This window comes from Macrobrachium nipponense, chromosome 25, assembly GCF_015104395.2.
Source record: "Macrobrachium nipponense isolate FS-2020 chromosome 25, ASM1510439v2, whole genome shotgun sequence".
NCBI lineage: Eukaryota > Metazoa > Arthropoda > Malacostraca > Decapoda > Palaemonidae > Macrobrachium > Macrobrachium nipponense.
In genome coordinates this window covers 14,960,946-14,988,678 of record NC_087214.1, presented here as the reverse complement: position 1 = coordinate 14,988,678, position 27,733 = coordinate 14,960,946, and positions in this window count along the sequence as shown.

Genomic DNA, 27,733 nt, shown 5'->3' with positions numbered 1-27,733 from the left:
TGCCTTTACCACTCAAACCCCCGTATCGTCAACAACAAAAACTTGATGATCACTCTCTTAACGATATTAGATATCGAGTTACTTGTCAACTGCTTTGGTGTTTCATAGTCAGCGGATTCGTGTTCACTCTCTGGACCAGCAGAGGTTGGAACGGACTTTTGTGCACGATAGGAAGTTCTGTGTTTTTGTCCCCATCCCCCAGTTTTCAGAGATACTAAATTACTGTGCATTTCAGAGCCGTGTCTAACTGATTTTCGTCGATGACATTTTACCAAAGCATCGGATATGGATCGTATTTTGAAATAGCTATTTGAAGTCACAGCCTAATTGACAAAACTATGCAGTGATGTCAATTGTTGATAATAAAGGCCCTTATCGGAGTAAATCAAAGAAATTTAAAGGGAAACTTAGCTAAATTTAGTAAGTACCCAAATGCTTGACCCTTTTGTATAATAAGTATTAAAGGAAAGACTAGGCAAATCATTGTTGAAAATGATGATAATATTAGGGTTTCCATGGTGATACCACGAATAATCAATAAGAATTTAGTATATAGCATATGACAATAAAAATACATATCGCAATATTACTATTTTCATTGTAGAATGTTACGTGGACTATAGGAATACATAGCAACTACAACGCAATTTCTACTTACCCTTTGACTATTTTTATGTATTAAGCTTCTGGCCTTGAGAGAGGCTATATACGTAAACGGAAATAATTGAGGGAGGACAGAAGGAAATTAATCAACTTACCCGTAAACTGATAGTTATTTGATAATTTCTTAGAGAAAAGGTCGCCAGAAAAAAAAACTAAGCTCGTTACTTTACAGCTATTTATTTACAAAAAAGGCTCATGCTGGCCTGGAGAAAAGGTAAATGCAGCATCCACCACGGTGGGACTTATATAGCTCTCAGAAATAGCTAAAATGTACTTGGATGAATTCAAGCTGGTTTCATACACTTGGGTAATGCACACTTGCGGGCAGAGAGACGGCACGTGACTCATGGAATCTGGAAAAGAATCCCAGATTAAACGAGATTAAAAGAAAAATGACCTCTTGCTTTGATTAAGGCTGATTAATTCTCTAACGTTGGGGGAGGGAAGGGAACCTTTAGTGTTTCACTGAGGTATGCACTGAAAGCTTGGTCTTTAACAAGTCACAAAGGAAGCACGTGGCCCAGATGAGGACAAAGGGCTTTTGATGTAGAAGGGGTAAAAATAAGAATTGAAATGAATTTAGCAAGAGTCGTATGGTAGTAAAAGGTGCTGGGTTGAAGTTTTTCACTTTAGACGTACCCTGGATGCAATATTCAATTCAGTGTAACGATGTGAAGAATGCGGCCTGACTCTATTCAGGTCTGGGGTTCGTGTCCACCAGTACGCCGAGCCTATAGGCTTAAGTTTGGGAGGCTGGCCGGCTGGACATCTGTCCTGGGTCACAGACTGCAGTTGACTGAGAGAGATACTGGGTCTCACTTAATGAATGACTTGGGGCTTCCATACATCGCCTCGGGCACTGCCTGAAAAGTGATAAAACACAACGCCAGCAAATTGGGAAGGAAAAGTGGTCTTATTGTAGAGGTCCCTAAGATCCATTTCGAAGCCTAGCTACTCTTGTGACTTGCATCTCTTACCCTAAGCTTCCGTCAGACCGGAAAATACCTCTCTACCTCTGGCTGGCGGGTTTTGGTTCCCGCGCTTCCTAAAAATCAGCTGATATTTGAAGGAAATGGCTTGCTGTTTTCCAAATCAAATTAATTAATTAATTTCTGGGTAGACGAACGATCTATAAACGTCACAGCTCCCCCTGTTAAGAAGGCATTCACTTCCCTTTCGGGCGTGAAGGTCCTTGCTTAAATAATTGATCGTCTCGACTACCCAGTTACTCCTACTCTAACTTGAAGTTTTTAGAGCGGCGATACAGCTAACTACAGTGGCCTACCTAACTTATAGGCAAAGATGCTAAGTGTACTAACTTAATGTAGTCTAGCCTAAGTAATAACTACGGGTTGTCTGTGACGACAGTCTACTCTACCCCTAGATAAGGTTACTTGAAAATTCTACTTGCTACTACCTAATGCCCTGGTACTAAATCATTAGCCTAACCTACTCAATACAGTTAAATGGAGCGCAATCATTCCAGAGTGTGGTACGCACAGTAGCGGTTCGGCGACGGAATTGTTTAAAATACATGAGGTGAGGTAATGATGCGTGAGGTGATGATGAGTGTTAGTGCGTTACCAGGATGGAAAATGTAATGAGGTAATTATGACATTTCATGAGTGTTAGTATCACAATTTCTAGGGGTTAGAGGGTTAGTTTTACTGGCAGAGATCAGGCTGGCTACCTTCTCTGGGTAGGTGCCAGGATCATTCTGCAACTGAATGTGACACTGTACCTCGGGCACAGGTGTCAAGGAGAGCATGTGGCTCTTTGGTTAGTGGGTTAATGACGTCCCTTCTTCTCCTTCTTCTTATTCCTCCAGGACCTGGCTATACCAGTCCTAGGAGTAGACGGAGGCACCGACTCTGGGGTAAGGCCAGAAATGCCGTCAGGAGCAGAGGCAGTGGTAGCCTGAGGGATTGCAGGAGAACACCCTACTTCGGTCTCTGCAGCAACCATCGTAGAGTGGAACCTACTGCAGGGGAGGCCCTCACTCCGGCTGCTGCGACAACCGTAGTGAGGGGAAAAACTCCAGGCTGACTCCTGGTCGGCAGTTCCTGGTTTTCCAGAGGAGGTACGAAGGTAAGGTCCTGCCGGAGGTTCATCCTCGGGCGACAGGGAGGTAAGGGATGAAGAAGAATGAACTAGTGATTGGCCATGGGCCTGTGGTAAGCTCCATGCCTGTTGGAGGATCTCCTGTAGGTAGGATCCTTGAGGTAAGGCTTCCGGCGCCGGCGCTCAGTCCCCCCCCCCAGGGCCAGGCGCAGAGGTCAAGAGGTTCGGTCGGTGGTGGCTCTACGTCCAGGCTGGACGGAGCTTGGCACTGCTCAATGCTGCCAAGTGGCACTGGCAGAAAAAGTTGAGGTCGACCTGGACCTGTGGCGGGTACCTGGAGGTGCAATACCTCTACAGCGTGCCCTTGGTTATGGGAGACAGAGGGTCCTGTCTCTTTTGGAAGGCTAAGCCTTGTGGGACTTGGGCAGTGTCTGCTGCACATAACTTGCTAGGGCACCTAGGCCAATTTGTGGAGTGCCCTATTACGTTACAGGTTTTGCAACGGAACTGCGAATGATCAATCTCCCTCCGTGGTAGTGGGGGGGGACTGTTGGTGGCCGTCCTTCCGGGAGGAAGTAGGTCTTGGATGGCTCCGTGCTTTGGAGTAGTTTGTCTTGGGGTTAGGACCCCTAGGCTTTTTGAATTGTGAGGGAGACTTCATGTCTTGCCCAGGAGGAGGTCATAACCTCCTGGGATGTAGCTTGCAACTGCAAGAGTACATACCTTGGAAAAATGAGGTCTGGTGACCCTCAATTGGACGGTCGGAAGGATCAGCTTGATATGGTTTGATACCTTCAATTGTGATAAGTTGCCGTCTATCGACCATTAGCCCCTCGGGGATTCGGTCTTCCTGTATCAGGGAGACTTGAGTGCCAGAGTCGTCGTAGGCTCTGACGTGGCTTGGCTGATGCTGACTTGGAGGGGTGTGACTGTTATAGGGCCCTTAGCTGGGGGACGCCAGATATAACTACACAATCAATCAATCAATCCTTAGCTGGGGGTCCTAGTGAGGAAGGATTTATAACTGCCATGGCGATGGCGGGAATGTTGTGATTAGCTCACCCTCCATAGTTGGCAGACATGTGACCCTTGCGGCCACAGTCTCGGCCAGAACTTGTTCCAGAACCTCTTCCGTGGCACTGGACGGTAAGGCGAGATGCCCCCACAGGTTGCGAATCTGTGGAGTCACCAAGGCTGGCAGTGTGCTCTGGCACAGGTGAAGATCCTCTCTGGCAGTGATTTGACGTAGGGAGGTTAAGGAAACCTCCGTTGAACCACCCCTCAGAAACAAGTCCGGGGTTAACTGGTGGGCTTACCTCTTCCAAAATGGAGGAGGTAGGCGGTAAAATGGTAAGAGGCTGAGATGGTGCGGAAGAAAACTTCGGGCTCTGACACTGGGGCAGGGCCAGGTTCACAATTTAAGAGGGATGTCCTGGGACATCGGAGGCACTAGCCTCTGAATCTAAAACTGAGGTGTGGTTATCTGGCATGCTGCAGGTGTCCGGTGCATCTGGTAGTGGGAGCTGCGTCCAGGGGAGATACGGCTTAAGTAGATCTCGGCCCAATATCACCTGATAAACATCATGAAATGGGTCAACTACACCCAGGCGGCACAATGTGGTTTCCCTGGTCTCCTGGTCCAGAAAGGGCATTTCAACATTCAGAAGGACTGAAGGAACAGAATGGAGGTTACCGTCAATCCATTCAAACTGAATTTCTTCGTTCGTCTGGATTTTGGCACCCCTAGGCAATGCCTTTCTTGAAATAAGGGAGACCTCTTGGGCTTCAGTGTCGGCCATGACTTGTACCCCCTGATAGGCTGTATGGAGACTGTTCCATCAGGCAGGGCATATAGGTAGCCTTGGAGAAGTTCACCCTGGAAGCTCTCATCCAAGGTAGAGATCGACTTTTGGGCACTGGTTGGAATCCACAGCATGCCCACGCACACAACAAGTGGTGCAGAACCTCCGCAACCACCTCTTACCGGGAGTCCAGCTCATGGTCTGGGGCTTAGAAACTAGCCGAGAGATTTCGTCATCTATGAGAGCTAGCTCATGCTTTCTCTCTTCTTCTCTGGCTTTCCTCTCTGCTTCTTCTTCTTCCTTTTCTTGCAGGCGCGCAGCAGCCTGCTGCGCCTTTATCCACTGGTCAAGTGCTGGTCCATGTAACCAGCCTCCTTGCCCAGAGTTATGAGGGCTCCGAGCTTCTCTAGCTCTCTGGCAAAGAAGTCTTCGGGAAGCAGGGGAAGACACTTTCCCTTAGGCTGCAGTAGAGGCTCAGATGAAAATGATAATAATGGCCAGGAAGGGTAATGGATGGAATGGGAGTGCCTACTGTGGAAAGTGGCACTCACTTGGAATTGTGTTCTGCGACGTGGTAAGGAAAAGTCTGAGAAGACTGGGTGTTGTTTTTGGCTCTGTGGCCACTTTGGGTTATTGGCACCTTCTGATAAGGCAGAAAATCAAATAGAGTGTGTGGCGTGCGTCACACTTAAGGGCGTTCCTAAGTGGAGTGATCCAAATGGTGGATACTCTAATGAATGGGCGTTCCGTAGGACGGACACGCAGGTATAGGGCTACCTGTACGTCTGTACAGGTGCGATGGCACTTCAGGAGGCGTTCCTTTTGGACAGCACTAGTAGTGCTGGTATTGCGGCACTTCGGGAGGCGTTCCCTTGATTGGTCCGAAGGATCACTGATCCTCGTACACGGACATTAATGAATTGGGCGTTCCGTAAGGACGGACACGCAGGTTTGTCAGCACTTAGGGCTGGTATTGCGGCACTTGGGGAGGCGTTCCCTTTGTTGAGTGTTCCGAAGGATCACTGACCCTTGTACATGGACACACTAGTTACTTGGGCGTTCCGTAAGGACGGACACGCAGGTTTAATGGCTACCTGTACGCCTGTACAGGTGCAATGGCAACTTATGAGGAGGCGTTCCTTTTTGGAGCACTGGTATCGTGCCGGTGTGTCCCGGACACTACATGCAGTATACTTAAGTATACTGAAGTGAAATGGCACTGCTCATGGCAGAGTGGACTAGTGGAGGAGAGAAAAGTAAAAGGTGGGAGTACTGCAGCCAGCCAGTCGATGGACAGTGTCAAGAATTAGTGGCACTGTAAAATGGTAAGCCACCTGACGTGCCACTGGTGGTGGTTCAGTCCTAGACTGGTAGGCTTCCTTGTCTGGAAGTAATGAGTTTGCGTGGCACACTGTGCGAAATGTGCTTGCGGTATACGCAAGTCTTTTGGAATACAGAAATGAAAAGACCACTCGGGCAACGACGGGTAATGGTAAATTGTAAATACTCAGTCCTTTGCTGAAGTACTCGATAAAGGAAATAAATGCTTGCAAAACTGCAATGGACACCGGCGCGTATGTATGACGCTCAGTGTAAATAAAGACACAAGAGACTAAAATAATGTTAGTTCTGCATGCGGTTAAGTAATGAACGTAGTACTCTTGGCTTCGTAAATAATGGGTTCTGGTTCTCTCTCTCTCTCTCTCTCTCTCTCTCGGAGTGGGTGAAAAATGATATATGAATGAACTCCCTTAATATTGAATTGAACTCCTAATGTTAGTTTAATAAGACACAACTTGCGTTAAATGATCTACTTACGTTAACGTGTAATGAAAGAATTGCTTTTGATAACGTTTTATGAAAATGATAACGCGCTCGCGGTGAACGATTTTTACGTTAATAGTAGCGGCTTGCGCTTATGAAATGATTTGCGTTTACATATGAATTTTACAAAGACGCGTTTTACGTTAACATTCTTGTAATTTAATCTCTACTTTAAGATTTACGTTAACTTTACGTAAGTTTACTAGGTCCCTGTGACAAGTGAAAATGACGGTAAGGATTTTAAAATAAATGAATGTTAGCAAACATTTGTAAATGAGGTTACGTTAGTACGAAGTGAAATGAAACTTTTGCTCAGCGAGCGGTGTGAACGATGCTAGGTGAAACGCGGTGAGGCGAGCAGAGCGGGTTGGACAGTGTTGTCGTTCAAACAGCTGATTTTCTGTAAACGCGAAGGCGATTTACACACGTGAAATTCGAATTTCTCTTCAAGGCGAATTACGTTAATTTCTCTGGCAGAACGATAGATGCTCGTATGAAGATTGATATTATTTACGTTAAAACTTCAAGGCGTGAGTTACTTTTGCTTAAATTGTTTAGGTAATGCTTAGAGATAACAAAACATGGCTGCCTCTTTGTGAGAACGAAAGTTGGTTGAGACCGCGCAGGCGCGAAGCTTAGAGAGCTAGCAGACTAAGCGGTTACCAACACTTGAATGAAAACTAAGTTAAAATGAATACCCTAACATATCACAGACAAAAGAATTGTACACTTCTTTTGCCGTAACTATTAGTAAAACACTCCTAACTAGCTAGGCTTTCCAACACAGCAATAAACCCTGGCAAAGCACTTCCTAGTTTGATCTGGTACTTTCTGGCATCTATCTAATACACGTGTCTGTCTCGCCAGGCGAAGACAATGTAATTTACAAATAGAATTCGCGGGGCAAATTGTTTGCTTGCCGCTAAAATAAAGCCCTGGCGCTTTCGCCGTTACAATAATAATATTTCTACCTATGCTCTTTTAAACACTTCATCAGGAAAATACTTAAACGTACCTTAAGCTAACATTTGTTATAGAATTGATCATACAGAATGGTATACCTTACCGTGAGTCAGTGTCTGTCTTCTTTCCCTGCAAGTGTGCTTTCTTTTTGCGCTTTGAAAAACATTTACATTCGTTTTACAAGGATAACGCGATTTACAAGCTTTTTTTAAGCAAGCTAGTTCGAATGCTGGCAAGATTCGCCACTATTTACGTATTAAGCTCTGGCCTTGAGAGAGGCTATATACGTAAACGGAAATAATTGAGGAGGACAGAACGAAATTAATCAACTTACCGTAAACTGATAGTTATTGATAATTTCTTAGAGGGAAAGGTCGCCAGAAAACTAAGCTCGTTACTTTACAGCTATTTATTTACAAAAAAGGCCCCATGCTGGCCTGGAGAAAAGGTAAATGCAGCATCCACCACGGTGGTGACTTATATCTCTCAGAAATAGCTAAAATGTATATTAAATTAACGTAGTTTTTTGTTTTTATTTATCAAGTTTAAATCAGCCTTGTTTACTTTTAAGTTTCTTTTACTTAAGCAGCCAAATGCTTGTTAGTTTATGTAAGAGTTGTGTTATTGAGCGCCTCCTCCTCCCTTGTTTATTTCTGTGAAACTATCGTTCTAACGATTGTTTTGTGATTTGTTTTTGAGTTACGGTGGATGGTTCGTAGCTGTACTGTGAACGTTGATGGTCTGCCCGCGGAAGTTCGGGCTTTGGAACGCTCCTTGTCAGACCATCCCCTTGAGCAGCTTTTGTGGATTATTGGAGGACGACCTTTTGGCAGTTTATTTTGGAAACGGCGCTGTTGGAATCTTTCCTCACGACCGTTCGTAGGTGCCTTAGTCACCTGCGACTCTGGTGCTGCATCACGGCTCTTCGTTCACTTGCGACCATAGTGTCCAAAGAAAGCTTTACGGGGTTCCGCAGAAGCGTAAGCTATTTGCGACTTCTCGTATTACACCCTTCCCTTCCCGTCGGAGGAGCCCACGGGAAAGGAAATTGGTACCGTCGCTGGATCCCGGTACTGATTACGGATTCACCTGCCACTTCTGCCTTCGTCCTTCTGCATTTCTTCGGGGATGTGTGTGGCGCTAGCTCGTGAGGAGAAACGTAGGGAGGCAATCGCCAGGTAAGACAGTATAGCTGTTGTTTCCTTCGAGGAGCCTTATACCCCTGTTGTCCTGGCGATCGTCGTTCATACCCTTTGGTAGCAGTTTTGTGCTCGCTATGGACTCCTAGTTCAGCCCGACATCCCTGACGTAAGGATTATTAGAACTGTCAGTGTACGTGCAGTACATATATAATATACATATACGTATACATTGTCATAGTTTTTACTTGTGTATATTATAAGTTTATTGTTGCCCTTATTGATTATTGGTAGATAATATTCTGTATCTTTAGTTGTATGGCTAGGTAGGTAAATTTAAGGTTTTCCTTGTTTTGATATCTTCCACTTCCTTCAGCCTTTTGTTATTTAGGATAGTTTTGGCCGGCATATATTTGGATCCTCACAGATTTATGAAATATTTATTCTCCTCTGAATTTTTGGTTAGGGTTTAGATGTTTAGCTGTAGGGTGCCTTGTGGCTCGTTGAGGACCTGGTATTTAGTCCTCTTGCTTTAAGCTGTTTTGCTGTATGTATTTGACTTTAACCCGCAAGGCTGATTTAAGTTGTTTATTTCTGTTTTGTAATAAATACTGTTAAGTTTTTCTGGAGTGTTTTTGTGCCTGCTTTCCTTGAACATGGGTTGCATATACTGTCTACGATCCTAGCAAAATAAAGTACCTAAGAACCTGTACTAGAACCCCAGAGGTTTGTAACAATGTACTTGGATGAATTCAAGCTGGTTTCATACACTTGGGTAATGCACACTTGCGGGCAGAGAGACGGCACGTGACTCATGGAATCTGGAAAAGAATACCAGATTAAACGAGATAAAAGAAAAAATGACCTCTTGCTTTGATTAAGGCTGATTAATTCTCTAACGTTGGGGGTGGAAGGGAACCTTTAGTGTTTCACTGAGGTATGCATGAAAGCTTGGTCTTTAACAAGTCACAAAGGGAAGCACGTGGCCTGATGAGGACAAAGGCTTTTGATGTAGAAGGGGTAAAAATAAGAATTGAAAATGAATTTAGCAAGAGTCGTATGGTAGTAAAAGGTTGCTGGGTTGAAGTTTACACTTTTAGACGTACCTGGATGCAACTATTCAGTGTAACGATGCGGAAGAATGCGGCCTGACTCTATTCAGGTCTGGGGTTCGTGTCCACCAGTACGCCGAGCCTATAGGCTTAAGTTTGGGAGGCTGGCCGGCTGGACATCTGTCCTGGGTCACAGACTGCAGTTGACTGAGAGAGATCTGGGTCTCACTTAATGACTTGGGGCTTCCATACATCGCCTCGGGCACTGCCTGAAAAGTGATAAACACAACGCCAGCAAATTGGGAAGGAAAAGTGGTCTTATTGTAGATGGTCCCTAAGATCCATTTCGAAGCCTAGCTACTCCTTGTGACTTGCCTCTCTTACCCTAAGCTTCCGTTAGACCGGAAATACCTCTCTACCTCTGGCTGGCGGGTTTTGGTTCCCGCGCTTCCTAAAAATCAGCTGATATTTGAAGGAAATGGCTGCTGTTTTCCAATCAAATTAATTAATTAATTTCTGGGTAGACGAACGATCTATAAACGTCACACTATCAATTATACAAAGCCTTTGGAATTGGTGAAGTACAATCATGTTGAAATGAAATACAATCATATAGTGTTTTGGTACGATATTTTGGCCGATAAACCTGGTAACCTTTAATTTAGAGGGCAGCCGATCATCTTAGGTCAAAGCCAGGTAATACCAAGTGATGGTTTGCTTCACCTATGACAAGCCTGGGCAAATTGTCCTCGTGGCCGCAAGATTGCTTTCGTGTTCCGCCTTTTTTGCAGTATGCAACAAAGAAGCGAATCGTGTGCGTCGTATGCTAAATATGATCAGTACAGGAGCACCGAACGATTTAGACAAAAGTGACAAAGGTGATTATAGAGGTAATAATCGAATGACGAGAATAAAAACGAGAGATATACATACGTTTTGTTTCTATCAAGACCTTTCTCCCTTTCCAGGCCAAGAATAAACAATGGCAGAATTTTCTTGACTGATAAACTATCTCACAGACTCCCTGCAACGACCGTTTTTAACAACTCTCCTATTCTACTGACCTCCTTATATACAGACATACACATACATATACATAAAAACACATACATACATACATACATGTGTATATAATTTAATCTGTTTAAGTATGTGCATTTATGCAAGTACCATATCTATATGTATGATTATGAATATTTTGATTATCATTCTGAGTAATAATTTCATTATCAATACAACATGGCCGTGGGCATAGGAAAAACAAAGTTTGTTATGAAATGCAATTTTATTCATTTGCTAAATACTTGTCTTTATCCACATAGGCCCTATGACCGTTTAGTAAATTTCGTGGGCATCTGAGCGATACTTTACGTATCCTTGAAACTCCAGGGTAACAAGTGTTTTCCACAGTGTGTTAGTGTAGGCAAGATTTTGTGCATATTTAAAGTGGAAGAAAGCGTGAACACTGCGCCATGGAACTGTATTATATCATTAATATTCTCATTTGATTACCCATTCCCTTATTGCACACTATTCAAGTGTTTTGAGTGAAAAAAAAGATCCATACACTACTATTGCCACTGCTACCAACATCCGAGTCTTCATTCAGAAAGTATTATATGGGCTGGCGTCTAGTAAAGTACGTTACATTACAGTGTCTATGAGTGGGAAGGCCTTCAGTAATTACGTTTGATTAGCCTCCATCTACGAGCCTACTAGATTTAGCCAAGTTTCTCTTCAAATCTCTGATATACTCCAAGTGCCTAAATTATCAACACTGGACATCACTGCATGTATTTGCCAATTATTTGTCTTCAAATAAGCTATATCCCAAAATACGAGCCATATCCGATGCTTTGGTTACCAAATTTTTATCGACGAAAACCAACGAGACACTAAGGCCCTGAATTGCACAGGATTTATGTATTGCTCACTCACGTCATCAATTTTTGACAACCCTGTGCAGGAGCGATATACAGCCTAGACCGTATTCTTAACCTAATTCTACCAAATAACATATGCCAGGACCAGACAAACTTATTTTTTTCTAGTATCAACCTTACTTTTTTCTAGTTTAATTCTTTATAAAAGTGCTACCCTCTGGACTCCTGTAGCCTGTCTGGATCATCTATATTGCGTAGAGGATATCGCAAAATATTGTTAGGTTTTCAATAGGAAGTAATTTCTCATTTAAACTGACATACCACTCCCTGCACAGTAGCGCATTAATTAAGCATATTAAAACTTTGGATAAAACTAAATTAAAAGCAAAACCTTAATAACAAAGAACAAAAAAATTTAAATTTAAAGTTAACTTATACTGTTGCTCATTACATAAGTTTTCTTTTATGCAAAATCTTTTCGAATTACAAAATGCATAAAAAAACCCTTCAAAATACTTACATAGAACAAAATATCTAAAAAGTCATAACCGTGGAATTTAAGATTTTTAATAGATTTCATGATCCAAAAAAACTAAAAATGCAATGGGAACTTTGAAAAACCAGAAACACTAATCGCAAGTTATCATTCTACAGTTTTTTCGATAAACATCAAACCGACCTTAACTGAAAACTTTGTTACATTTGAAAAACTGACCATATGAAAAATAGCCTTTGAAATCACAGTATTAGGGAGATTAGTAATTAAAACCAGAGTGGAGTTAAGTTGATAAATTCAATAACCATAAAAAACACTTGATATATGGGTTACTAACGCAAGTTTATCTGTTAAGACAGGAACTCAGACCAGTTTTATACAAACCATCAATTTTATACAAACCATTGCAAATGTACAAAACATTAAGTGCTATGCTAATTACTGAAATTACTTTAGTGTCGGTTTAAAAAATTACTAGTAATAGAAAAGTTTAAAACTCACTGTCATCTGCAACAGAAAAAACTATAAAGTCCAAGGACTCGCACAGTAGGCCAACACACCAACATGCAAGCCCTTAGGAGCGCCTCCATCCGATCAGGGGCAACCGCCCCCGATGGGGTGGTGGAGGAAAAGGAAAAAAATTTGATATTGAAGTTATGAGGAATCCCGGGATAGCAGCAGTTTTTTCTTTCTTCAACCAGTCTTTAATATTCATCGTAGGATCGTTCCCTGAAATGTTTAAAGAGCATTAGAAAGTTAAATATACCAAGTTCGAAAAATATAAAGTGCCATTTAAGCCGTTTTAACTAAATTGTTTAAGAATTGTTTAAAAGTTTCATACAGACTCCATCAATTCCTATGTTATTGACCTTGCAAGAAAAGACAGCATAATAAACGTACACTTAAAAAAAAATAACTTGCTAAATCCGATTGTGACAAACTACATACACAGCAACAATGGGAAAACTTAAGTTTTACTGTATTTTTCTTAAATCATGAAAAAATTCCTAAATCTGAATTTCAAGGAATCGATTCCAAAATAATTTCTGAGGAAACTCTGTCGGGATCGAATTAAAAGAAGAAGGAATATCTGTGGTTTCCATCCACAATTTCATCCAATATTAACTCCTGCTCCGGCTTCAGAACACGTCCTCTGTGGTAAGGCCGAGTCCAGAGGTCCTTCCTGGCTTCCTTCCATACTTTTGCCTCTTGGTCAACGGAGAGGTTTGGGTGCACAATATTCAACTGTTTATTGGATATTTTGGTATCTGTGTTTTTTTTAAAATCAAGTGTCGTATCAGTAATATATGGTAAAACCTTTTATACTATCACTTTGGCTAATTGTTTGAGTGTATGACTTTTTGTTTATGTATGTGTGAGATAGGGGGGAGGGGTTATGGAAGGTGGATGCATACTAAAATTGTCTAAGGATAGTAGACAAAGCGGATCTACTATGTCCCCCATTGCCAATAGTTTTTGCCTATAAAAACCCCCTTCAGGAATTTGAATTAGCCCTATAGAATTCCTCTGCAGTTTCCAAGAACTCATTTTTCCTACAAGAAAATGCAGATACTATTAGATGGTTTTTATGTTTGCAGCAACAAAACTCTAAGGAGAAATTCGCCCAGACAATCAAGTCTCCTTTCAGTTTCAGATACATTTAGTTCTGGTTATCGTCCGATGGTGGCCACTTTCATAAACTGGGATTGTATATACACACAAACACACACACACACACACACACACACACACACACACACACATATATATATATATATATATATATATATATATATATATATATTATATATATCTATATGTGTGTGTGTGTGTGTGTGTGTGTGTGTGTGTGTGTGTGTGTGGAAATGCGCATGTGCATGGGCATATAAAAAACATATAGGAGTAGATTTAGATTTAAATATACATTTGTGTACATTTTGTATTTTTGGGATATAGCTAGTTTTGGGATTTTTCTCATTAGATTTTGATCTCTTTCCTTGTTCTATCATCCCATTCTACAATTATTCATTTATTAACTGGCCTTTTATTTTTTCATGTATGTGCTTACACGTTCATAAACTATTTAGTATATGTCAAACATCAGGAGAGAACGGTCTCATTCCACCAGCCAATGGGAGACCGTTTACAAAGACGCGTTGCCACAAAACGAAGCTTTGAGCCAATGAGAGAGGGCGACAGAAACCTTGTGTATGGTGGAGGCCTCTGATTGGCCAAAGCAATTCCTTCCCTGACAGTAGATGGCCCAGTGTATAGGTGACAGGTCGGAGGACGTTTCGTTCCTAAACAAGAGCTAAGAACTGATAAGAATATGGAGTTTCTTGGGTCATATTCTTGATGTTGTAGATTAGAATGACCCAGGAATCTTTATATTGTCATGGAAAGGGGTATTGTGGTCATGGTATTGAGAAATTTTGGCACTTTTGCCAAGTTTTTCTCCAGGGCGTCATATGACGTCTGTAGAAGCTGAAAGGCCGTTGTAGTTTACTTTTTGAGAAATTAACTTGTGGCAAATTTCTGTAGATTGCGAGGATCTCCAATGTACTTGTGGTTCGGGGTCCCAAGCAAAGCTTTCGTCGTTTGATTTGACTAAGGTACTGAAGGAGAAAGAGGCTTGCTGTTGTTATATCTGGGCTCTTTGAACCGACACAGACGAGTCATGCAGACCTTTTATAACTTACATAATGGGAATAGAGCCAACTATCTTGATTTATTGTGCTATGAAACCCTAAACTGAGAAATATGAAGGTGCAGTTTGAAATAATTATCTAAGAATAGAAATCAAAATAGCAAGGCTCAAGATGACACGGCCTTTAAATGTCATTATCAGCGTCTAAACATCCGCGAAAAATGAAGTTATTTGCAGCTGCTCAATTTGGCCAACATCGGTAATCAACGGCCAAGTGTTCACTGAACCAGTATCACCAATTCTTAGCATTATTTGTCAATCTGTATCTAAGGTGACCAGACTACAAACCTGCTGGATGATAATCACGAATTTGCAACATTCTCCTTAAATAGTGGAACAACAGTGATCACGAGTCCATTGCCTGCTTATACCAGATGGCAGACGATGAAGGCTTCCAGTGGGACCCTACTTAAAAATGTCCTATTAGTTAGAGGCGTGGTTACGAATCAGGCTCTAGACAGTATATTCAAAATGATCAATTTGAGGTGATTGCAGTAGTAGTATTACGCTTTCAATGATGGTCGCCAAAGTACAAAGGGACGCTTGTGTTTAGCATAATTTTCTTGCACCAGTTTCTCGGTAGGATCCATAGATGCTACTAGTAGGTGATAGTTGTGGAAATCTTCACACATGCGGGTAAGCACACGTTAAGCACAAGCTTTTTAGCATTAGTGCATCTTTGTATCTTTTATCATCAGAAATGAGAGAGAGATTTTTAATGAGTCTTTCATCGGCCGTTTGCGAGTTTGACAGCTCGAAGCCTCTGCCACGCCCACCTTTTATTCCAGTAGCCCGGGATTTCGGAGAAGAAGATAATCCGGGATTCCTTCGGTTTTATTCGAGATTAGGTTAGGATTTATTGAGTGAATGTCTCTCTCTCTCTCTCTCTCTCTCTCTCCTCTCTCTCTCTCTCTCTCTCCCGTTTAAACACCAGGAACAGTTCAAAGAAAACTTTTCTGTTAGTCAAAAGCTGAATCACTGTTTGGGAATATTAACGGCCTTGCACGTATTTCAGTCTTATTTACTTTCATTATATAAACGAAAATTGTATATTAATTAACATATAAAGACAAATCTGACTCTAATTAACGTAAGTCTAGTTTCCGACAAAGTTCACCGCCATAGTTACGTCTAGTGATCTTGAGTCTTGACAGGTTATTATTCGTCTGTCTTGCTCGAGACGAGCTGGACGTATCAGTGTCAATGGCTGCCGCCAAACCTTGAAGGTTTTGAAAAAAAATTCTAATAAATTTGGTGTCGTTCACATCGTACGTGAATTTGGGCAGCGAAATTATTTGGTGTCTGTGCTGTGTTTAATTTCGTATTGGCAGAGTTGGTGCCAAGTGCAAATAGCGAGATGTAAAGTCACTTAAACAGCCATGGATGGATTTACGGCATTCTGGTGTGATAGTTCCCGAGGATGAGTTCAAATGAATGCCCTTTGTTCACATATGGAAAACTAACGTGTTTAAGCGTCGTTACATGAACTTGCAATAGAGGGAGTCCTGCAGGGTTGGGTAGGACTGCCTTGGCCTTACTCGCGAGAATTAAACTACTTTTGTTAATGTGCGGTCAAGAGCAAGCTTGCTATTATGTGCCGAAGTTCATGACATTGCAAAGTTAGTTGCAAATAAACTGTAGCCTGTTCTGTGGCTTGGTACTTTTCAATGTTTGGTACGAATGTTATCGTCTTAATAGCAGTTCCTTACAGGGAGTATTCATTGACTTATACATAAATAAAGTATCTTAAACCAAGTTAAAGGTGAAGCTGGCCCAGGTGGTAATGAGAGGTATTTGTTGAAATCAATCGTCCAAACCTTTGCATTTTTAGGCTTTGCCAATCGGAGGTTAATGAATAATGCATTCCTCCCCCCTCTGGGATCTTGTCTCTGCTGTGATCTGAAGGTCCTCCTGTGGCAACTGTGGTATGATGCATGAGCCACCGTAAAATATGAGTGTGTTTTCTTTACTGTATCAATGAAGATTTAGTTTTATCATGATGCATTACGTAACAGAATCCAACTGGAATTTTAGTCGGCATTCAGTGGACGTTTGACCTTTGTGTCAAAGCCTTGGTGTGATATTAAAGGTTTTGCAATCGTTCATGCGTAGTTAGCCAGACATTCCTGTCATGTTTCGGCTCGATTATGGAAGTCGAACCCTCAAAAACTTAAAACTTTAAAGTACAAGTTCCTAACTGTGAAAATCTTAGACCTTTGTATTCAAAAGCTCGTAGGTTAGAGGAATAATGAGGTTACCATTTACTAGACCAAACTGATTGAGTTCCAGCAAAATATAAGCTAATTAATGTGCTGTTTCGGATAATTCGTCAGTGCAGCCTAGTTAATACATTTCTATTCCTAAAGTTACTTATAGAATGATGCGTAACGCCAGTTTTAGTATCGTTAATCAGTCAATTTCTGCTCATCTTGGTTTCGTTGGCTGATGAGGAACGGTTAATAAGGACATATTTACAGTGACAGTGTCACTGTAGGGTGGTGTGTGTTGTGTGAGTTTAACCTGTGGTTACCTGTGGGCGTCCTTATCTGTCGCAATACCACCGAGGGCGGTGTGATGGCAAATAACTGGCTTATTAATTTGTTCATTCGTTTTCTGCTGGAGGGAACAATACCATTTTGAATAGGGCGCGAGTGTTAACTAGACCTCAGAATATACTGAGAGCCATAAACTGGGAATTATGCAGATGTAATATTAGAGACATTCAATGCCGATATAGATTGACTCTGCAGGTATTTCAAATTCATTTATAGATTCAATTATTATTAAAGATAGAAGGTATTACAGCGCTTTCTTGTATTACGGGAGTAAGTCTAGTTGCTAATGCGGGCATTATTTTAGTCCAAGCAAAGCAAATAGCTGTTGGAATTCACGGTTAAGGATAGTTGGAAGATACACAAATCATTGAGTAAAGGGATGTCTTCTTCTCAGTTTATATACATACAAAAGATGAATCAAGGTGATATTGTATATTTTAAGGTTGTTTCTAATCAATAAAGTCATATTAATGTAAAATGAAGGTGATCATGTTCTTACGAGGAGACTCCAGTCTGGCTAAAGTCTAGAAAGTCGAAGTGTTTTCCTCTGTGTTGGTCAATGAGGAGAAATGAATTTTTGTTTCTTCAAAATGGGGGAAATGTCGATTGAAGTAGATTTGCTAATGTCCATATTGCTGATTTTGAAGTCTGACCTACGCAGTCGAAAGGGACACTTAAGGTTTGGTCAGTGGGCTGTCCATCTTCCATTTCTCTAATAATATGAGTGTTGACTAAAACCATATACCAGATGACCATGAACTCTCCTAGTCTTTAGAGTCAGGATTCTGAACATATTAAATTTAGCTTCAAAGAAAAAAAAAAGGGGGGGGGGGGGGGGGGGGGGAGGGGGTGGTGGGAACTGTCTGGCTGCCAAGCAGAGGAGAGAGACTAACAAAATGTTTGACTATCGAGTGTGTGATCATTGACGTAGGTTGCTATGTGAAAGTAAAATGTTGTAGAAAGTTTCATTTCATTGTATTAAGTACTAGTCGATATAAACGCTATTAAATCTTGACGTACTGCATTTTAAAAGTGCCTTATCAAAGCATTTTTAAAAGGAAAATGGCGCACTGTTCCCCAGTCTCATAGAATCTGTCAGTCTCGTTTAAACACCAGGATCTGTTGACAGAATAATTGAATGGCATTTAAAAATTTCTGATGTGACGCTACACGACGCCATTCAAGTGTTTTTGAAGAGAGAAATTCTGTGGCTTTCATGGCCCCCAAACGCTCACGTAGGGGTTTGGTACCTAAGTGCATCTCCTCACGCGGTGCACGCAAGGCATAACTTAAGCTGCTTCAAAACCCATTTCATTCATTTACTGTGCCTCCTTCGTTCATATTCTCTTTCTTCCATCTTACTTTCCTTAACCCTATTCTAATCATTTGTTTCATATTGCAGGTGTACTTAGCTATCGGCCTAAATTGTATGGAATGGGCTATTGACTGATAAATTCCTTTGTAGTTTTAGGCCTATCCCATTCTCCAAAGATTACGTAATTACTTGAGGAATTAACTGGTACAATTCGCTTTCAGTTCCATGCGCTTCTATAATTGTTTGCATCAAACTTTTTTTTCATTATGTGATTTATGTAGATTTTTAAATTTTTTTGTTTAGAGACGAGGTTTCCTTCAGGGCCATTGCGAATCAAGTATGTCGTTTCTGTACATCCGCAAAGACAGTAGATAAAACTCATTATTATTATTATTATTATTATTATTATTATTATTACATAGATATTTCTCGATTACTGAATAAGACAGAAAACCGTCATTGAATTGATTACTGACGCTAAATCCAAATAGAGAATTTAATAAATCGGTAAACCCAGTTCCTTAACACACACACACACACACACATACGCACACACACACAGAGAATGTCCCCTAACAAAGTGAAATCTGATACGCGCTCTATTATTGTTCCAATTCGTCGTTATGAAGAATCAGCGGTCGTGAGAAATTCGTCTCCGGAAGAAGCATTGTCTTCAGTCCGCCTGTAAGAACCATTTGCAAAGCTAAAAAGAGTTGATATAGTATCTTGTTTTGTAGTCAATTAGTATCGATAATCAATAAGTAAATCGATGACAGCCTTTTGAGATTCGTAATTGCGAAATCAACGCGGTATATGTGAGGTAGCTTTTGTTTAATAGGAATTATTATGACGAAATGTCGAGTCATTCATATCTGTGATCGACGAGTAATTAAGAGAATTCTAAACGAACTGGAGATCTGATTGATGTAAACATCGATTCAGCTGAAATAGATACATTTTTATTTGCGTCGAATTAGTGCCTATCAATATGACGCAAAGATGACGTTTCCTATTATAAAAACTCGTAATTGTTTGAAAAAATCAGTTTTTATCGTTTAAATTGCCTTTAAGGAGACGAACTTCTTTCATATCATGTCGGCTTTATGGATGTACTGAACGACTTCAATTTGTACCAAAACGATTGGGGAGGAGGAGGAGGAGGAGGTGATGGAGCAGTAGGGGAAACCACTGGAACCACCTGAAGCCTAAATACGTCAGCTGACGTCGAGGTTAAATGCTATCCAACATTCACAACATTCTTGGCAGGAGTCGACAACTGAACTCCATAGTTTATTTTCGCTTACTCGGCGAGTAATCCTACCACACTACGTTGTTGTTGTTGTTATTGCATTCGTTGTTGCTGCTGTTCTCGTGGGGTGGGGGGAGGAGGGTGTGTTGTGGTTCGGACAGCCCTATGGAGGAGCCTAAAAAAGGTGTTTCGCGTAGTTAAAGATACAGCAATTTAAGATTATTTATGATTATTCCTGAGAATGAAAACGTAAAGAATAAATAATGAGCTGTGTTAAACAGTGCATAAAAATAATTTCCGATAAAATATAACAATTTTAATCTTCGTCGGTGAAACAGCACGCTATTTCGTTTAGTTAGAAGGTTAAAAAATATCCTGTCGGTCGCTCAAGGTTGGAGACGAGTTTGCAAAAAAATTTTGTATTCAGTCAAAAAACCATTTTTCCTGTAACACTACGGTTACTGTAGGCCTTATGCATGCTTAATATATCATTGCATGAATATGTAAGTAGGAATAAGTCAACAGATTTACACAGGACTGGTCTGATTTTTTTTACCAGAATTCTTAAATATACAGTGACAGGGTCAGGGACCTTCTTGTTTAAACCCAGATTTCATTCTGATAGTAGCTACTAGGTTTGTCGTACTGATTATGTTTTATGTAGTTATCCATCCTGTGCTTCTCATTTGTCCACAATACCTGTTATGCAAAGTGAACTAGGCAGGATGTCAACTGGTTTCTGACGGTAATTATGATGGCGTCCACTCTGCCACTCGTTGCTTGATAGACCAAAGCTATATAGAGACCAGAGGCTCCCGGTATGCCGTTGTTATGACAACATCTCAGTATTATTATTATTATTATTATTATTATTATCATTTTATTAAAAGTAATGGCTACTTCAGCTGCGTATTACACTTGTAGAGATTCTAATCTATTATTCGAATAGCGGCTTTTTGCGTGCTACTTAAAAAAGCTAGTAGAGCGCCTATAGAGGTCATGGTCAAATACAGTGTCAAAATCGGTGTATATATTTAAATTTACAGATAAACTGTGATATCATAGTCATCAAAGTCATTAACGCTTTCTCTCTCTCTCTTTCTTGAAGCGAGCTTTCGTCTGGAGCTGCCAGACATCCTCTAGGGTAGGAACCTGAGGGCGGACTGCTTTTAGTGTGGTGTCCATCCTTATTATTATTATTATTATCATTCAGAAAATAAGCCTTATGTCAGGCAGAAAGTAGAAGGCTATCTGTTGCCATAACCTGGTTGTTAGTTTGGTCGGATAATAAACCTTTAGTAAATCGACATAGGCCTAATTCCAGCCATCGCCGCCTCCTTCGAAGTACAGATAACAATATCGCTCACATTGATTTTCACATGACGTCACGAATAATCATTTTCTATATGGAAAGGTCGGTTCAAAAGTGATGATCTCTTGCTCATTTCAACTTGATTGAAATTGGTGAATGCAGTACATTAAGAAATCCTTTGGAATAGGCGGGAATGAGTTTTGTCTGGAACAACTCGTTGGTATAGTAGGCTATATGAGTTTTAGGAGAAACTGGTGATAACTGGAAGAGAGAAATACCCTTCATTTTCTGAAGTAATGAAACTGTTTTGTGGCCTCGTGTTTGTATTCATTCCTTGGTCAGTCTGTTCTGTGAAATTAGATGAAATAACCCTGTCACATCTCGACACTTGGGAGGTTAAAAATGATTTGAGAAACTATGAAGGAATTTGTCAGTTTGTCCAGAATCCTGACCATGCAGTCAATTCAAATTGTATTCAATACCACAGGACGGGAACAAGAAACATTTAAGAGCAGGTATTGAGGTCATTCTTCAGAACAGCTCAGTCCTTTAATGATAACCAAAGAGAGATGATCATCGCTCATAGCAACTTCAAAGGAACTATAAAGTGCCGTTTCTCTATAATGAGAGACGCATATATTCATCATTGAATATTACTCGTATCGACCCTCCTGTTTACCGTTAATATGTATCTAATGGAGAAAATTCTCGTTACAGACGATGTTTCGCTTCAAGTTCTACTGTAGCCATTTCGATGATCCAAGTCGTTTCAGTACTACATCCATGAAGACGATTAGGTACAACTCACAGTTCGACAGTTAGGTCAAGTAATTTAAGTTACCGTATAAAATAGAAAAAATGCGTAGTATCTCTTCATTTATGTAGAGCCATTGATAGATCTTATAGCAGAGAATTAAGAATGTCCTCAGTAAAGCTCCATTTTTTTTCGTGGTTTTTTACGAACGTATTTTGAATTTTGAAATGAAATTAATTGAACTCTGAAGTCAGTGTTGTCGACAGTCTGTTTTTAAGAACCATTTGGCCAAGCCTTTTATTATTATCAGTACTGTTTATTGTTTGTTACTATGGGTTTCACAGAAAGTGCAAGCACGTTTTTTGGTAATAACTCTGTAATGAACACTCGTATCAGTACGAGATTTTGCTATAGTGTATTACACCCAGTGGCGTAATAAGTGTAAAGAATAAAGACACTTGTCCTTGTACAAAGAGGCAAAAACTCCATTAGCCAGAAATGGATTCGAACACAACAGTAAAGAGCTCCGCCTCCCCTCTCCCTACACCTCCACCGCCACCCCCCTCCGTCTTCCTTCTCTCACCTTCCCTTCCCTCTGTCTCTGAAAGTTGCTTCAGTTTAAACTTTTGTATTTTTTTCTATCTATATATCTATCTATCTGTCTATCCATCTAATAATATAGATTGTTGTATATATCTAACGAAGTCGGTTGTTAGCTGCAGTTAACTGATCTATTAATGCATCGATCCGCTCATTTCTCTCTCTCTCTCTCTCTCTCTCTCTCTGTGTGTGTGTGTGTGTGTGGTAGTGGTGGTACCTACTGTAAATGGTTATTAGACTGATATCTGAATGTATGATGGAGTAGTAAAGCTTTACCATAAATCATAGACACTATGATTTATGGTAAAGCTTTGATTATACCGACGCATATTTTTTACGTAATGAATGTTTATTTTGGGTATATATATATATATATATATATATATATATATATATATATATATATATATATATATCTATATCACATACATACATACATTCATACATACATACCGACTGGATCGTTACATATATCAACAATCTATGTTATTAGATAGATAGATAGACAGATAGACAGAATTAAATACAAAATAAAGTAAACTGAAGCAACTTTCACAGCGAGAGAGAAGGAAGGTGAGAGAAGGAAGACGGAGGGGGGTGGGGCGAGAGGGTAGGCGGAGCTCTTTACTGTTGTGTTCGTTTCCATTTCTGGATAATCGAGATTTTGCCTCTTTGTACAGGGACAAGTGTCTTTATTCTCTCCAATTAGTGATTGATACTCTTAAAAATTACGGCACTGGGTGTAATGCACTATAGCAAAATCTCGTACTGATACGAGTGTTCCTTACAGAGTTATTGCCACAAAACGTGCTTGCACTGTCCATGAAACCCTTAGTAGTCGTGAAAAACGTTGTGTTTGGTTATTTCATGTATTAGATTGTAAGTATACGTGTAATAGCGCTTAAGTATCGGTCATCGGTTGTTTGTGGATTTGATAGTTAGTCAAACGTTTTGGTGTTGGTTGGTTGCGACCGTGAAGGCAGTCTTGTTACAGCTCCTATTGAGAAGCAGTCATAATTAAGATGCCATCCGGACAAGACACTGTCCTGCGATCTCCGAGTCACTGGGGTCCCCGAGCCTAAACCACTTTAGTATTCTTATCAAAAAGTTCATTTCGGGAAATTCCTTTTAGGAGATATGCATACCTAAGAATAAGGAGAATTTCTTATGGCGTCCTTTGGATGAGGATTAAGAAAAATAGAGTATTTTTATCCCGATCTCAGACAGTTCAGGCCAGGAATAACAATTCCGCCTTAAGATAATAGTAAGCTCATATCAATTAAAAAATCATTAATGTATGCAACGCAATGCAGTGTCTTAAAATGTTATTCAGAATTAGCAAAGTAAGCTGGGTGGTGTTGTATAGACCTTAGGTTACGATTAGGTTGGTACACTTCTATTCACTTCAGGCATACCAAGGCCAATACAGAAGAGGTCAGATGGGAGAAGAGATTATCGATGACTCACCTTCCAGAGTGGGCCACAATTCAGCCCACACCGACACAACCAAGGTATATAGAATAAGGGAGAGAGGAGGTACAGTCACTTTGGTCGCGGGGGTAGTTGTGGGGTATTTCCGTGACAGGCCTGGAGGCCAGGGTGGGAGCAGTTCAAGGCAAGTACTACCTTGGGAAACTCTAAGTACCTTGGGTCGAAGGGATGAGGCCTGTAAGTGTCCGATGTCCTTTTCACTCTGTTATCTTGTATACGTTTGGTGTTATTTTGAATTCATATAGGTCACTGTACTACACATACAAAATCATGGATCGATAATGTTTGGCTTTCTAATATATAATAGAAACCTTAATTAATATGCTTGACAGGACTTAAAAAAATATTCAATTAGCATTTGACCTTGGGCATTATTTACAAAGGCTTATTTATAATTTTACAATACATTATTTAATTAATAAACTAACATAGATAGACATAGATAACACAAATAATAGTATCTGGCTTCAATAATGGAAATGAAAAATACTCAGTAAAAGTGAAAAAAACAAAAAATTTTTACATTTTCATGGCATTATTTAGTTAATTTAAGCATCTTTGCTACTTGATAAAATTTGGGCATTCAGAGCTCTCATCTTAAAAACCATCCGACATCTGACAAAAAACAATATTACTTTAAAGGCAAGGATACACAATTTTTCAATATGGCGTGCCAAATCGCATAATACTCCATTGCCTGGTCTCAGTGTATTTTCTCCATTGTATGTTTGAAACATTTTTTCCATAACCTTTAATTTTTCAAAAAACTCAGCACTTGGTCCGTTAATTTATCATCATGTCGCTCTACTGCACTAATCCAGGTACCTTTCACTTTTTTAAGTTTACATCCTAAGAACTGATGATCGGGAAATTTAGATGCCACATAACCTCCAACATATCAAAGGCCCTCTTCGTCTGCAAACATTCTCTAAAGTTCTTTCATGAAATTCATTTTCAAAGCTTTCTGAGTCTTCTTCTGGCATTTCTTCTCATCTTCACTAGAGGCAAACACCATTGCAGAAATTTTAAGCTCTCTTTCAAGATCAGTTTCATTTGAATCATTATTTTCACAACTTTTCTCTTGACTGAACATTCCTTCTGACATATTTGAAGAATCGCACTCCTTCATCGAGTTACAATTTTTCCAGCTATAGAGTTTATTTTGGCAAGTAAATATGACCTTATTCTGTGTTTGATTTCAACTGGCGTAGGATGATCATAAGTTGCACCCATTTGTCTAAGACAGCCAAACATGTTTTCCAGTCCATCTTGGTTAAGTCTGGAGATAATTATGTATGATACATCATATTTACTTTTCAACATATGCAACCTTGGCAAGGATTTACATGACACATAAGTCCCTTTTGGAACTGATAGATCTTATTACTTTTAAAACTCGCATTGTTTCAACAGTACACTTCATATTGTCAAGGATTTTATTCTGTTCCGTCAGTTGCATCCCATAAGCATGTCTAGATTTTTTTCTGTCATAAGGTACCCTTGAATTGAACACATCAAACCAGGAGTCGGCAAGCTTTTATAAAGTCCCTTGTACTTTCCCAGGACATGCTCTTCAAAAGTCCCTGACTTCCATAACATTCCCACCTGACCCTTTTAAATGACCCATGGCCAACAACCACAACTTAGGGTCTTTCTGGCCTGGGCTATACGATCCCTTGTGGTTTGAAATTCTCTACTTATTTCGAAGTGAGTTAGAAGAATATGGATTATTGGGACTGGTTGTTACATCAACATCAGTGATCTGTTTACTAGTTAGCATTTGTGGAATTTTAAGGATTGTTGCGATATTTGGCGATAAATACAAGATCTGACCAGCTGATAGTGTTGGCCATATTAGAATTAGTCACATGTTAGCCTAGCCTGAAATGGATAGGAATAACGAGTCCGCCATTCGTAATCAATGCTTTAAATGTTATTTAGTTATACGTAGAACTTAGACTACGATTATGTTACCGTTCAGCTCACTTTAGGCTATACGATCCCTTGTTATTTGAAATGCTCTACTTATTTCGAAGTGAGTTCAGAATGGTCATGGCACTTTAAAAAGATAAATACTAACTGGAGTGTTATTTATCTAGTGATTTTTGAACTCGACGATTCCACGTACTGCGCATTGCGGTCGTGAAAGACGTCTGGAAATAAGTGAACTGGAGCTGGTCGCATCATGAGAGCAAAAATAGCTTGGTCAGTAAAGACTAATGACTACGGCAGCAGTCTGCTGCTACTCCTCTTCCTTGTTGTTGTTGTTGTTGTTGTTGTTCTTGTTCTTCTTCTTCTTCTAGATTCCTCTTTCACTGAACAACAAGTTTTTGTAAAATTGAATAGCTTTCGTCCCCACAGCGATACACGTATTGTTTCTCCTTGACTGCCTGCAAAGTTCCGTCTTTATAAAAGTACCTGAAATTAAACAGACAGTGAAAGACCATCGACACTATTATCATTAGTATGATTATGATTACCATCTGTAATAACAATCATCACTGGTTTTCATCCTCATGTTATTCTTCATTAGGATCAGTGGTAACACTATGACTATAATCATTAATATCAAATTCAATACCAATATGATGATTATTTCGTCAAATGTCGAAAAAACGAATTAGAAACCTATGAAAAATTGGATTGGTTGAAGTAAAAAGAACGACAGCTTCCAGTCAAAGGGGAAGTTATATATATATATATATATATATATATATATATATATATATATATATATATATATATATATATATATATATATACTATAATATATATATATATATATATATATATATATATATATATATATATATCGGTTAATATGGTTGAGGGGGTTTCATATCGATTCTAATTACAAAAACACCAAGATCCCACGGTGATTTGTAATGGTCAGAATCAATAAATAAACTTATAGCCTCTCTGTTGGCGGACTCGATAACGTCACTGTCCGTTTTCTGATTTCGTTTCCCATCCACTGGACGGTGGTTCAATCCCAGGGGGGACGAAATTATTGTCAGCTAAAAATTCCCCTTCGGTACATATATATATCAATTCTGAGGAAGAGCGAATTAGATATTAGAGGACATTTGTAGCTCGAATGATTTATATGAATCACGGTGATGTGATAAGTATTCATAACAAGGTTACATTGGTCAAACGTTCGAATTGGCTAACATGGTTGAGGGGGTTTTATATCGATTCTAATTAAGAAAACACCGAGATCGACGGTGATTTGTAATGGTCTCAGAATCGATAAAAATAAACTTATAGCCTCTCTGTGGCTGACTCGATAACGTCACTGTCCGTTTCTGATTTCATTTCCCATTCACTGGACGGTGGTTCAATCCCATGGGGGACGAAATAATTATCAACTAAAAATTCCCCTTCGGTATTATATGAAAATATATCAATTCCGAGATAAAGCGAATTAGATATTAAAGGACATTTGTAGCTCGATGATTTTATATGAATCACGGTGATGTGATAAAAGTATCATAACAATGGCTACGTTGGTCAAACGTTCGAATCGGCTAACATGGTTGAGGGGTTTTCATATCGATTCTATTTACGAAACACAGAGATCGACGGTGATTTGTAATGGTCATCAATCGATATAACCTTATAGCATCTCTGTTGGCCGACTCGATAACATCAATGTCCGTTTCTGATTTCGTTTCCCATCCACTGGACGGTGGTTCGATCCATGGGGTGGGACAAAATCATTATCAACTAAAAAATTCCCCTTCGGTACATATATGAAAAAATATCAATTCCGAGGTAAAGCGAATTAGATATTAAAGGACATTTGTAGCTCGAATGATTTATATGAATCACGGTGATGTGATAAGTATTCATAACAAGGCTACG